Source organism: Balearica regulorum, chromosome 35 (genome assembly GCF_011004875.1).
Source record: "Balearica regulorum gibbericeps isolate bBalReg1 chromosome 35, bBalReg1.pri, whole genome shotgun sequence".
Taxonomy (NCBI): Eukaryota; Metazoa; Chordata; class Aves; order Gruiformes; family Gruidae; genus Balearica; species Balearica regulorum.
The window spans coordinates 126,480-138,400 of record NC_046218.1 but is presented as its reverse complement, the minus strand read 5'-3'; the positions used below and the strand labels follow the sequence as shown (position 1 = coordinate 138,400).

Here is an 11,921-nt window from a genome sequence, read left to right as displayed (position 1 = left end):
CTCCACTAGACCAGGTTGCCCAAAGCCCCATCCAACCTGGCTGTGGTGGGTTGACCCTGGCTGGGGGCCAGGTGCACACCAGAGCCACTCTATCACTCCCCTCCTTCACTACACAGGGGAGAAAAAGAACAACGAAAAGCTTGTGGGTCGAGATAAGGGCAGGGAGAGATCATTCACTAATTATCATCATGAGCAAAACAGACTGAAGTGAGACAGGGACTTCATCTAATTTATTACTAAGCAAAACAGAGTAGAGGAATGAGAAATAAAATGTCTCTGGTGTGGAGGAGGAGGACGTGCTCCAGAGCAGGGCTTCCCTGCCACACCGCCAGAGGCATAGGGCATGACGGCTGCCTTCTGCCGGGAACGGCCGCAGGGGTGTGCAGGGGGGGTGCAGCCAGGGGTGCCCAGGGCTGTCCTTCCGAGCAGGGTCCCTGCACCCCAGGGGCTGTGTGCTGGGATAGGGACGCTGCCGCCTGCCGGGGTCACCCTCAGCCGCCCGGGGAGCTCCCCATGGCGCTGAGGGGAGAAGCTGTGAGTGGAAGGAGCGACCTCTGTCAGGGCAGGGTCCTTCTGCTGTAGAGAGGGTGCTGCATGGGTCAGGGTTGCTCACAGCTCCAGGGTAGCCCTGGGGATTTCCAAGGGGTCTTTTCAGGATGGTGTTCCCTGTAAGGGAAAGTGTCTGTCTTTTGAGGTTTCTCATCTTGGTCGGCTGGTTGGGCAGTGGGATGTTTCCAAGGGGACTTTTGAATCCAGAGGTCAAAGGAGGGTCTCCTGTATGGATAAGGAGCTTTACTCATCTGTGATTCAGTTCCCCATGCCCAGAGGAAGGAAATGTCCAACAGCAGCTCCATCACCCAGTTCCTCCTCCTGGCATTCACAGACATACGGGAGCTGCAGCTCTTGCACTTCTGGCTCTTCCTGGGCATCTACCTGGCTGCCCTCCTGGGAAACGGCCTCATCATCACTGCAATAGCCTGTGACAGCCACCTCCACACCCCCATGTACTTCTTCCTCCTCAACCTCTCCCTCCTTGACCTAGGCTGCGTCTCTACTACTCTCCCCAAATCCATGGCCAATTCCCTCTGGGACACCAGAAGCATCTCCTACCCTGGATGTGCTGCAGAGGTCTTTTTTCTTTTCTTCTTGAGCTCAGCAGAGTATTTTCTCCTCACTGTCATGGTCTACGACCACTACGTTGCCATCTGCCAACCTCTGCACTACAGGACCCTCCTGAGCAGCAGAGCTTGTGCCCACATGGCAGCAGCTGCCTGGGGCACTGGGTTTCTCCATGCTCTGCTGCACACGGCCAATACATTTTTCCCTACCCCTCTGCCACGGCAATGCTGTAGACCAGTTCTTCTGTGAAATCCCCCAGATCCCCAAGCTCTCCTGCTCAGACGCCTACCTCAGGGAAGTTGGGCTTCTTGCGGTTAGTGTCTCTTTAGCCTTTGGGTGTTTTGTTTTCATTGTGGTGTCCTATGTGCAGATCTTCAGGGCCGTGCTGAGGATCCCTTCTGAGCAGGGACGGCACAAAGCCTTTTCCACATGCCTCCCTCACCTGGCCGTGGTCTCCCTGTTGATCAGCACTGGCATGGTTGCCTACCTGAAGCCCCCCACCTCCATCTCCTCTCCATCCCTGGATCTGGCAATGGCAGTTCTGTACTCAGTGGTGCCTCCAGCCATGAACCCCCCTCATCTACAGCATGAGGAAACAGGAGCTCAAGGATGCAGTGTGGAAACTGATGACTGGATGATTTCCAGAAGCAATAAACTGTTCATCATCTGCATATCACTCATAATGTAACTCATTGCAGTCCCCAACGTGTCTTCTGAAGTTTTTGTTGCTGTTGTTTTGGGGAGGGGGATTTCATTTTTTCTTTTGTTTTAGTGGTGATAATATCGTCCGCAAAGCAATGTCATTATTCATCCCTCTTCTGCACAGTATCTACCTTTCCTGTGTGATCCAGAGAATGTGTTAATGAGAAGCAAGACTGTCTGTATATTTAAAGAAATCAAAGGACCCTGCAGTGACTGGTTTGTTTGAGATCCTTCCTGAGAGACCTTTCTGGAGCTGCAGGTCAGTGCCTATGTGCACAGGTGGAGGGGAGAAGAGTCCCAGCACAGAAGCACTGCCAAGTAGCACCAGCACTTGGTCTTTCCCGAGCTGCTCTCTTTTCACTTCCACACTCTCTTTCTGAGCTCTTGTTTTGGTGCAAGGCCTGAGACCACTGGCAGCTTGGTCAGAGTCCTGCTGCGTGGCAGTCCTGTGATACTACGCAGGGACAGGCAATGGGCACTACTATGACAGAGTTTGCCCCCATAACAGTGTTTCCGTCATACAAGGGGACCTCCTGAGGCAATGCCTGAAGGCATAGGTCTTCCTCCAAAGTGGCTGTCAAGAACAAGCGCAAGAAAGTGCCCTGGCGAGGAAAACACCAGTGAACAGACCGAGTGTTTGAATGTGCGGGGTGGGGGCACACGGCATTGTTCTCGCACAGCCAGTCCTCCTGGGATAGCCTTGAAGGACCAGCAGAGCAGGGTCTGGCCTGTGCCTGTGGTCACTGGACACTCCAAGGAAAGTGCCCCAGGGCAATCATCACAGACCAGCCCCTTGCAACCACCGTTCCCAATACTGGCTTCTCACTCCAGCTCGGGGAGGTGGTTTGTCCCTCCTGTTCAGGAGGAGGACACTGAATGACTAGGTCAGAAGCCCATGTCTGCATTTTACAGACGAGATATAAGCACGCACATCATGTGCATGTGGGGAGATGAACCTGAGCGAGCGTGAATGCCATCAGCTATTCCTTAGAGGTGCCACGAAGGCTTGTGGGACAGACAGTATCTTGAGGTCACTTCACTGTGAGAGTAACTTCCCCTGGGAAACCACCTGAATGCAGCACTGGCATGGGCTTCCTTGAACCTAAGTCCCGGTGTCCATTCCTCATGCCGTGGGGCATCTCAGATGAGGGCAGGGCAGGGAGACACACTGCAGGGCTGAGGTGCCTCCCAGCCTCCCAGAGTGGCAACAAGAGGCCAGAGAGACACTGTGACTGCTGCCTCTGTGTCTGCAAGGGAAGGACTCGTGTCTCTGAACACCCCTGTGTATGTGAGGAGTCAATGAGGCCAAGTCAGGTGCGGACATCTCACAGGGCCTTGACGTTTCTATTTGTGACTGCAGGAACAACCCCCAACTTCCCCTTGAGATTCCTCTCACCCGCCTTGGACAGGCTCATTGCAAATACTCCTGTCTGCTCACGTCACCCTTTCTGGATTGTGCCCTCAAACGTGTCAGAGCAATCAGAGAGGTTTTTGGGATCCTCAGAAAAGGCAGACATCAAACATTCTTCAAGAAGGGCAAGAAGGAGGATTGGGAGAATTACAGGCTGGTCAACCTCACCTTAGTCCCTGAGAAGGTGATGGGCCAAATACACCTGCAGGGATTTACAGGCACTTGAAGGAGAAGGAAGGGACTGCCGAACCCATATGGGTAGGGGCAAGAAGGGGATGTTTCATACCTGGACCTTAGCGAGGGCTTTGACATGGTCTCCATAATCTCCATAGAGTCGGATTGGGTCAACACTGTTGAATGTCCTTATTAACTCCCTGTATAATGTGACAGAGTGCATTTTCAGCTCCTTTGTGGATGATGCCAAAATGGGCAGCGCCTCTGAGCGACCTCATCAGATTAACCCTGCCTTGAGCAGGCTAGCCGGACAAGATGAACTTCAGGGCTCTCTTCCAACCTGAGTTATTTTATGATTCCATGAGTCTCTCCCTTGGAGAGCTTTTGGAGACAGAATCGACAGAGGAAGAAGACAAAACAAAGAGGCAGAAGTAGAGATATAAAATGCAGCAGTAGAAATACAGCAGTTCCTCTGAGGAACATTTCTCCACTCAAATTGTTGGTAGGAAATCTACTGGATAAATTTGATGCAAGAAGCTTACTTTTACCTGCTCAGGTACTGGGCCACAAAGAGGGTGATAGTTGGGTAGGATATGATGTGGTCAATTGTGTACAAGTACCTCATAATCCAGTAGGAAGCAAATGGGGAGGTGAGGTCACTTCTGCCTCTGGAGGTGATAGGCCAGCAGCAGGAAGGTGGCTGAGAAAGGGACTCTGAGGTCACTTCATTCTGAAATAGCTGATAGGCTTGACCTTGGCTCATGGCTGGCATATGTGCTTTAAAGCCCACATCTGCCAGTGTCTCTGACAGGCCAGCAGAAGGCACCTGGTTGGCACATTGTCTGTGAGATCCCATCTGCCGAAGGACCTAGGCTCAGTCCAGGAAAGGGGCTTGTATCTTGGTGGTCATGTCTGTTCTGCCTGAGAACATGATGGGACAGCAGCAGGCACACAGCTTGGTCGTGTCTATCCGAGAAGCTGAAAGGCTAGCAGCCTTGGGAGATCATGGTGAGGTTACTTCTCTCTGGTCAGGTGAAAGGCCTCGAGAAGACTGGTGGGTTGGGATGCCTGCCTGAAGGGTTGTTTCTCAGATGGTGGAGCTTTCCTTGGAGGTAGGAAACAACAGGAGAGAGAAACGCTGCCACACAGTGCAGCGTGGAAGGTGGAGACTGGACACGAGGAGGAAGAACTGTCACTCCAAGCGTAGTGCTGTGGTACAAGAAGTCATCCAGAAGGAGTATGAGATCAGTCCATCTCTTTGTGTTTCAAGGAACAGAGCGTGAGGGTGGACAGACATTCGTGAATGTATGCAAATGCCAGGGTGAGGGCAAGGTGAGGAAGTGAGATGGGCGTCTACGGTATGCAGGGAAAAGCAGCAGCTGTGGGACAGCGTAGGACAATGTGTGGTGGAGATGGCAAAGGGTGCTGGCAAGGCTGGAAGTCGCCAAGAGAAGCCAAGTCTGTGTCCCCTTGGCAATCGTCCCTACCACCAAGGCCTGTGAGGAGACATGTTGTCCTAAGGCACTAGAGGGCCTCGTTGCCTCCTTGCACACCGCCCGATAAGGCTGGGAACTGCCATCCCATTGTCCTTCACTCAGCGTGACACCCCCCACATCCCACTGCCCCAGGAAGAGCCCTGAGCAAGGCGTGAAGGACAGGATCTGCCTTCCCAGGGGCTGGGGGGTCAGGCCTTGGCCCTTCTGCTTCATCAAACAAAAGCAGGGCTTTCTCTGCATCTCAGCTGCCTGCACATTCCCTTTGCCTACCTGCAATCATGGCCTCCAATTATCCCTTCTAATGAGTCCTCGGGGAGCCTTTGCTGGTAATAGTGCTCAGTGGGACTCCATGCTTCAAGCTACTTTGGGGTTTTTTTTCTTTTTACATTGAGTCTTTGAGAGGTTTGTGCAATCTCCTCTCAGTACCTGAGGTTCGTTACTCAGCACCAAATACACCCTGGGAGTCATTAAAGTAAGCCCTAACGAGCCATCTCTCTCCCTGTCATTTTCTTCAAGTCTTCTTCAAGAGTTGTACAGATCATTGGAGCTGTTTCCTAGTGTAGTTATGGAGAAAGATTTCAAAGAACTTCTAATAAAGAGGAGGTTTTATTTCCAAGGGTGTATTTTACAACTTTTCAGTTTAGAGAAGAGGTGATGGCAGCATTCCCCAGTAGATATTGCTCCAGGGTCTCTCCTAAGGATGCCTGGACAGGAGGAAAAGCAGTCCCTTGAGGTCTGACACAGTATGGACATCCTTCACCTCAGCTCCCCAGCCCCACCATTTCTCTCATTGGCCACCAGGGACTTTCCCTTACATCAGACTTCTCCACTGAATTCTGCAGCTGGATGTTACAGTTGCTTTGTATCAACTCCCACCTGCTTGCCGTAGAGAACTGGCTGCACATAGGCACAGCTTTGGTGGTTTTTTCCTATTTGTAAGCAAAGAAAAGTCAAGTATGATAAAGTTTCACTGACAATAAAACACACTCTGCACCATATGCTTACTACAAGGTGCCTCTAATGACATTGCATGTCTACAAGGGATAATTTTATGAGAAATGTTTTAGACAGGTAGGTGCCAAAAGCTAGATATAAACACAGCTAAAGAACTGGCTAAAGAGCAAATTAGACTACTGTCGTGATTTAACCTGGTCAGCAGCTAAGCCAACCCCACAGCTGTTCTCTAACTCCCCTTCCTGGGATGGGGGAGAGAATTGAAAAAAGGAATAAAAGGAAATCTTGTGGATTGAGATAAAGACAGTTTAATAGGACAAAAAAGGATGATGATGTTAGTAGTAACAACAATAATAGATATACAAAACAAATGATGAACAGCACAATTTCTCACCACCTGAAGTCAATGGTCAGCAAGTTCCTGAGCCACCTCATCTCCTGGAAAAACCCCCCAGTTATATACGGAGCATGACGTCATAGCGTATGGAATATCCCTTTGGTCAGTTTGGGTCAGCTGCCCTGGCTGTGTCCCCTCCCAGCTTCTTGGTGTCCCCCACCTTCTTGTTGGCAGGCCATATGAGAAGATGGAAAGTCCTTGACTGCTTGGCAACAACTAAAACCATCAGTGTGTTTTCAATATTATTCTCATCCTAAATCCAAAACACAGCACTATCCCAACGTCTAGGAAGAAAATTAACTCCATCCCTGCCAGGGGGAGGAGAAAAGTAGCGTGTAATGGAAAAGGCCTTTGTCTAGACAGTCAGCTGGAAAGATGACTTTAGAAATGGTTGCTGTTATCAGGAGAGGTGAAAATATAGGTAAGATTAGAGAAATTAAGAACTCCATATAATGGGCAGAATAGTGATGATAAAGGTACAGGGGAAGATCAATATTTCTTTTGAATATCCCTTTTCAAAGTTCACAGGCTTGGTAGAGGTCTCTTGTGAGTGAGGACGTGCAAAAGCTGCACCCATCTTTGAAAGTGGCCAACATTGCAACCCAGGGAACCCCAGGCTGCACAAGCTCACTTTGGTGAGGAGTGTGCCATCAGGCAGAGTCTTCTCAGGTGACATATCTGGGCACCCAGATGAGAAGAACGTGTCCACGAGCTGTTGGCATGGACTTCCCAAGGGTATATCTTGCCTCACCAACCTGGTTGTCTTCATGACGAACTAACTGCAGTTATGCATGAGGCGAGAAGAGGGGCCATCATTTACGTCAGCTTCAGCAAGACACATGGCATGGTCTCCCTCACTCTTCTCGCACCCACGTTAGGCCATTACAGTCTGGAGGGGTAGACAAACAGATGGGTAAAACACCAGCTGGATGATCAGGCTGAGATCGCAGTGGTAAAGGGGTCATACCCTACGTGGAGGCCAGTGAGACATCCTGGGGCATCGTGGGGCAGCACAAGGGACGCTCCTGGGCCCTGTGCAGTTTATCACCTGTACCCATGACCTGGAGGAGGCAACTCTCACCACCTGTGTCAATGACACTAGATGGGAGGGTTTGTTCCTGTGCCTTAGCGAAGTCGTTCACGGGAAACGTGGCAGGCAGAAGGACTCTCCTGTCAGGAACTTCATGACAGAGAAGACAGACAAAGGCCAGGTCCTGCACCAGCAGTGGCCAGGGCTGAGGAATGCCAGGCTGGGGATCAGCCCTGCGTCAAAGGCCCTAGTGGTGCTGGGGGACAAATGACAACGATTGATCCCACCGTGCGACCTGCTAGCAAAGGCCACCAGCCTTTGTGTCCTGGAGTGTATGAACTGGAGTGTCAGCAGGAGAGTGAGGGAAGCGACTGTCTCCCCCTGCTTATCGCTCTGTAGACCATCTGTATGCTGCTGTGTCAAGTTGGGGGCCCCCCCACTGGAGACGGGGAGGAGGGAGTGAGCAGCTGTGTGCCTGCTGGGCTGTTGGCCAGTCAAGCCACCCCATGGAGGAAGATGTTGATAACTGGGAGCGAGCGCAGTGGGAGGCCTCCGAGATGCTCAGGGGCTGGAGCACTTTCCTGGGAGGAGAAACTGAGGGGAAGAAACTTGTTCAGCCTGCAGAAGTGGCGGCCTCAGGAACCTCGTAGCAGCCTGCCAGTCCCTATGGAGACTTTTTCGGGAAGATGGACCCAGTCTTGTCACCATGGTGCTTGGCAGGGGGAAAACAGACAATAGTTAGATGATGGAATAAGGCAGGTTCAGCACAGAGATAAGGAAAATCTTTTTTCCCGTGAGGGCATCTGAGCATCAGAGCAGGCTTCCCCGAGACGTTGTGCCATCTCTGTCCTTGGGTGTCTTCCAGCCCCAACTGGATAAAGTCTTGAGCAACGCTGTCTGCCCCCATACCTGAGTCTGTGGTGAGCAGGACGCCAGAGCAGAGACCTCCTGAAATCCCAGGTGGGTTCCTGGGAATGACGGAGAGAAAAAGAGGTCACCACTGCCTCCTGCAGCATCAGGGACTGAGGAGTGTGTCCCTGCCTCTTGGCTCCTGACAACGGTAAGTCCCTTTTGGCATGCCCTGAAATGCGGAGATAGCGTGGTAGCACAGACACTGCCAGCAGCAGCTGCAGGCATCTGTCCAGCTTGGCCGGGGTCACTGGAATGGGCTTCCTTCAGCTCTGAGAAATGCCGCCTGTGAGACAGTCACCGTACAAGAAGTTCTCTTGCAGTTTCCCATCAGCAAAGCTGGCCGGAACTCTGCTCTACCTGTGATCTTGTGAAGCGCTGAGACAGCGGAGAGTTACAAAGAATAGGCTGTATGGCTGAGGGCATTTTGAAATGATCAGGAAATGCTGGCATGTGGATAACCTGCATACAAATGGTTGCTTTGAGTTAAAGCCTTAATTTAACGTACACGTGGGTATCTCACAGTTTTTTCAGAAAACAAAGGTATTTCTTTTCTTCTGTACACTCACATGAATCAGTAGGTAGATTAGAAAACAATCATGGTGACTTTTCCCTCACACCTACCCCAATGTTATCTTGGAAGCAAAGATAACAAAGGAAAAAAACTCTATGAGATACACAAAACTCACGGGGAAAAGGTAGGAATACCTTGGGAAAAGAATCAAACTACTAGGACCACATGTTTTTGTGAATCCAGATTTTTCTCTTGAGAAAACCCCTCTGTGTTTTTCATTCGGCTAATCTGAATGCTTTCATTACATGTTTTATGACCTGCTGTTCTCATCAGTAATGCATCAGAGTTTAAGATGACTTTTCAAAGGGAGTTAGTGACAGCTGTAGAGACACCGCCAGCATCCTCAGTCCTCTGCCTGGAAGAGCATATTCCTTCCCCATGTCAAACTGAGCTTCTTAAACATCTTTCAGCTGAGTCTCTTCCTCATAGGAAGACACCTGCTACTGCAGTGCTGCTTGCTTGGAGCTCCCATCCTGCAAGTGTGCCCAGCAAGAAGTCTTGATGCTCTGGGAAGGTGGGAAATGCAAAGGGAAGGCTCAGTTCCCCAGGCAGCAAGAGCATTGCTCTGCTTCTGCGAGGGCTTGCAGGGGAGAGGGAAGCATTGCAGGGTCTGTCTAGAGAAGGAGGGGAGTGATGGAGCGGCTCTGGTGGGCACCTGGCTCCCAGCCAGGGTCGACCCACTACACAAGGGTATTCAAAATTCTCAAAAATTGTCGTGACCAACCAAAAAGGAAAAGAGGAGGTGAAAGAGTCCCCCCTGTCTTCCCAATAGATCGGGTGCAATTATTAATCAATTCTGAAAGATATTGACTGAGGTACGGGCCTGACTGAAATGCTACGTACAAGTACCAGCTCAGACTCATGACTGTCAATATGAAAACAGGAACCCCTCTCCCAGAGGTGATAAACAGCACCGCAGGGATTGCATAGAGTAAACACGAGTTTACAAAACAGAGCCATATGACCAAACAGAACGTCATTATGACCAGTGACTGTTTCAATAACATCATAAATTCTTATGACAATTTTTCTTTAACACACCTGGGTCAGACGTGTCGTTATCACAACCCCTCGGGCCCCACGTTGGGCTGCAAAAAGGACTGACGTGGTTTAGGCCCATCCGGCAGCCGAGCGCCACGCAGCCGCTCACTCACTCCTTCCCCAGTGGGACGGGGAGGAGAACGGGAAAAAAACAATGGCAAAAGCCTCGAGGATTGGGATAAGGGCAGTTTACTGGGACAACAAGGGAGAGGGAAAAACAATCAACAACAGTGCTGATAACAAATATTAACAATGGGTGATAATAGAGAACAATTTACTGAACCAACGACCGACCAACCGGACACTCAGCCCGTCCCGGAACCGGGCCAAAACTGTGCCGCCCCTCCCCTACCCGACTAGCCCCCCTTTTATGGTGAGCATGATGTCACATAGTATGGAATAGCCCCCGGCCAGCTTGGGTCACCTGTCCTGGCTCCTTGTGAATTTAACTCTATCCTTGCCAGAACCAGGACACTGCCCAGTTGCCCTTTCTCTTTGGAGGGTTTTTGGTCCTTCTTTTGCTCTCTAACTTTGTAGGAAACTTAAAAGGAAGATCATTTGGTTTGGTATTCGTTGCTTGGGTCTCAAACAGACAAATCCCTGCAAGTACATTTATTTTGTATAATTAAAGAAGGAGTATAGCTCCTTGTTCAGACAGTCGCTGGGTCCCACTAGTGAGGTAGACAAGTAGAAGTGGGGTGTCCACGTGTCTTTGTGGACAACATGATCACAGTAAAAACAGCAAGAAAAGAAAACAACTGACGCAACAACAATGACAACAACAAAAACTAATCAAGAAAGACTGGGCCTGTAATGAGTTACATTATGAGTCACATGCTGAAGAAGGTGCACACTTTACAGCTTCTGGAAAAAATTCAGTCATCAGTTTCCACACAGCTTCCTTGAGCTCCTTGTTCCTCATGCTGTAGATGAGGGGGTTCATGGCTGGAGGCACCACTGAGTACAGCACTGCCATGAAGAGATTCAGGGATGGGGAGGAGATGGATGGGGGCTTCAGGTGGGCAAATATGGCAGTACTCAAGAACAGGGAGACCACGGCCAGGTGAGGGAGGCACGTGGAAAAGGCTTTGTGCCGTCCCTGCTCAGAGGGGATCCTCAGCATGGCCCTGAAGATCTGCACATAGGACACCACAATGAAAACAAAACACCCCAGAAGGACAAAAGCACTAAACACAAGATGTTGAAATTCCCTGAGGTAGGCATCTGAGCAGGAGAGCTTGAGGATCTGGGGGATTTCACAGAAGAACTGATCCACAGCATTGCCGTGGCAGAGGGGTAGGGAAAATGTATTGGCCATGTGCAGCAGAGCATGGAGAGCTGAGATCTTCCGTGTGCTCTTTGGCTCAGTTACCCCCACAAGGTCTCCCAGGCCTTTGTGCCTCAAGGCAGGACTCTAGTAGAACAAACTCAAATGTCACCAGTCCAAAGGGACCAGATGTGTAAATCTGTGTTTACATAGAGGGAGAGGAAGCATCGTCAGCTTGCTGGTCTATGCCCATGGGCTATGAAGAAAAACCAAGAGAATTTCCAGACCAGTGTCAAAGTTCTGGAAGCAAAGACTTCTTAGGCATTTGTTTCACCCAGGGCTTTTCAGCATGTGTTTCAACTTCTGCCTAACATCTTTACTGAGCGGTTGAAGCAGTCGCCCACACAGAGGTGGCCACTGCCTCCAAGATTCCCGAGGGTAGCTGAAGCCCCCAGATGTTAGCCTGAACTGAAGGGAGCCTTTCAGAAGGAGCACGAGCTGGTGGACAGGCAGGGTAGGCCAAAGCATCTCAGTTGAGAGAACAGATTTCTCTCTCTGGAGTAAAAAGGGAAGCCTGGACAATTGCACCCAAGCCGTCCAGTGTTGGAGGAGAATGAGAATGAGTGGGTCTAGATGCTGCAGAGTCCTCTTGAAGACGTGCCCGTAACCCAGATACGTTGGGATTAGTGGTGTAGATTTGGCTATGCAAAAGAGAGCATGTCATTCACTTTGTCTCTTTGCTTCACTCTGTGAATCAAGGGAGCTCATGACTTCAGCGTGTGACTCGCTGTGAGCAAATATGGACAAACAGAGTCTGGGGCAGGGAGCGTTTTGGGGGTTCCTGGGA

The 11,921-nt window shown here is 50.5% G+C and overlaps 1 protein-coding gene and 1 pseudogene across 1 annotated transcript in view; one reads left to right on the top strand and one right to left on the bottom strand.

The window, feature by feature from the left end:
* The window catches only part of WDR13 (WD repeat domain 13), a 57,013-nt gene that overhangs the window by 19,884 nt on the left and 25,208 nt on the right, over positions 1-11,921 (bottom strand). The window lies entirely within an intron of this gene.
* Positions 835-1,757, top strand: LOC142599107 (olfactory receptor 14A16-like; annotated as a pseudogene).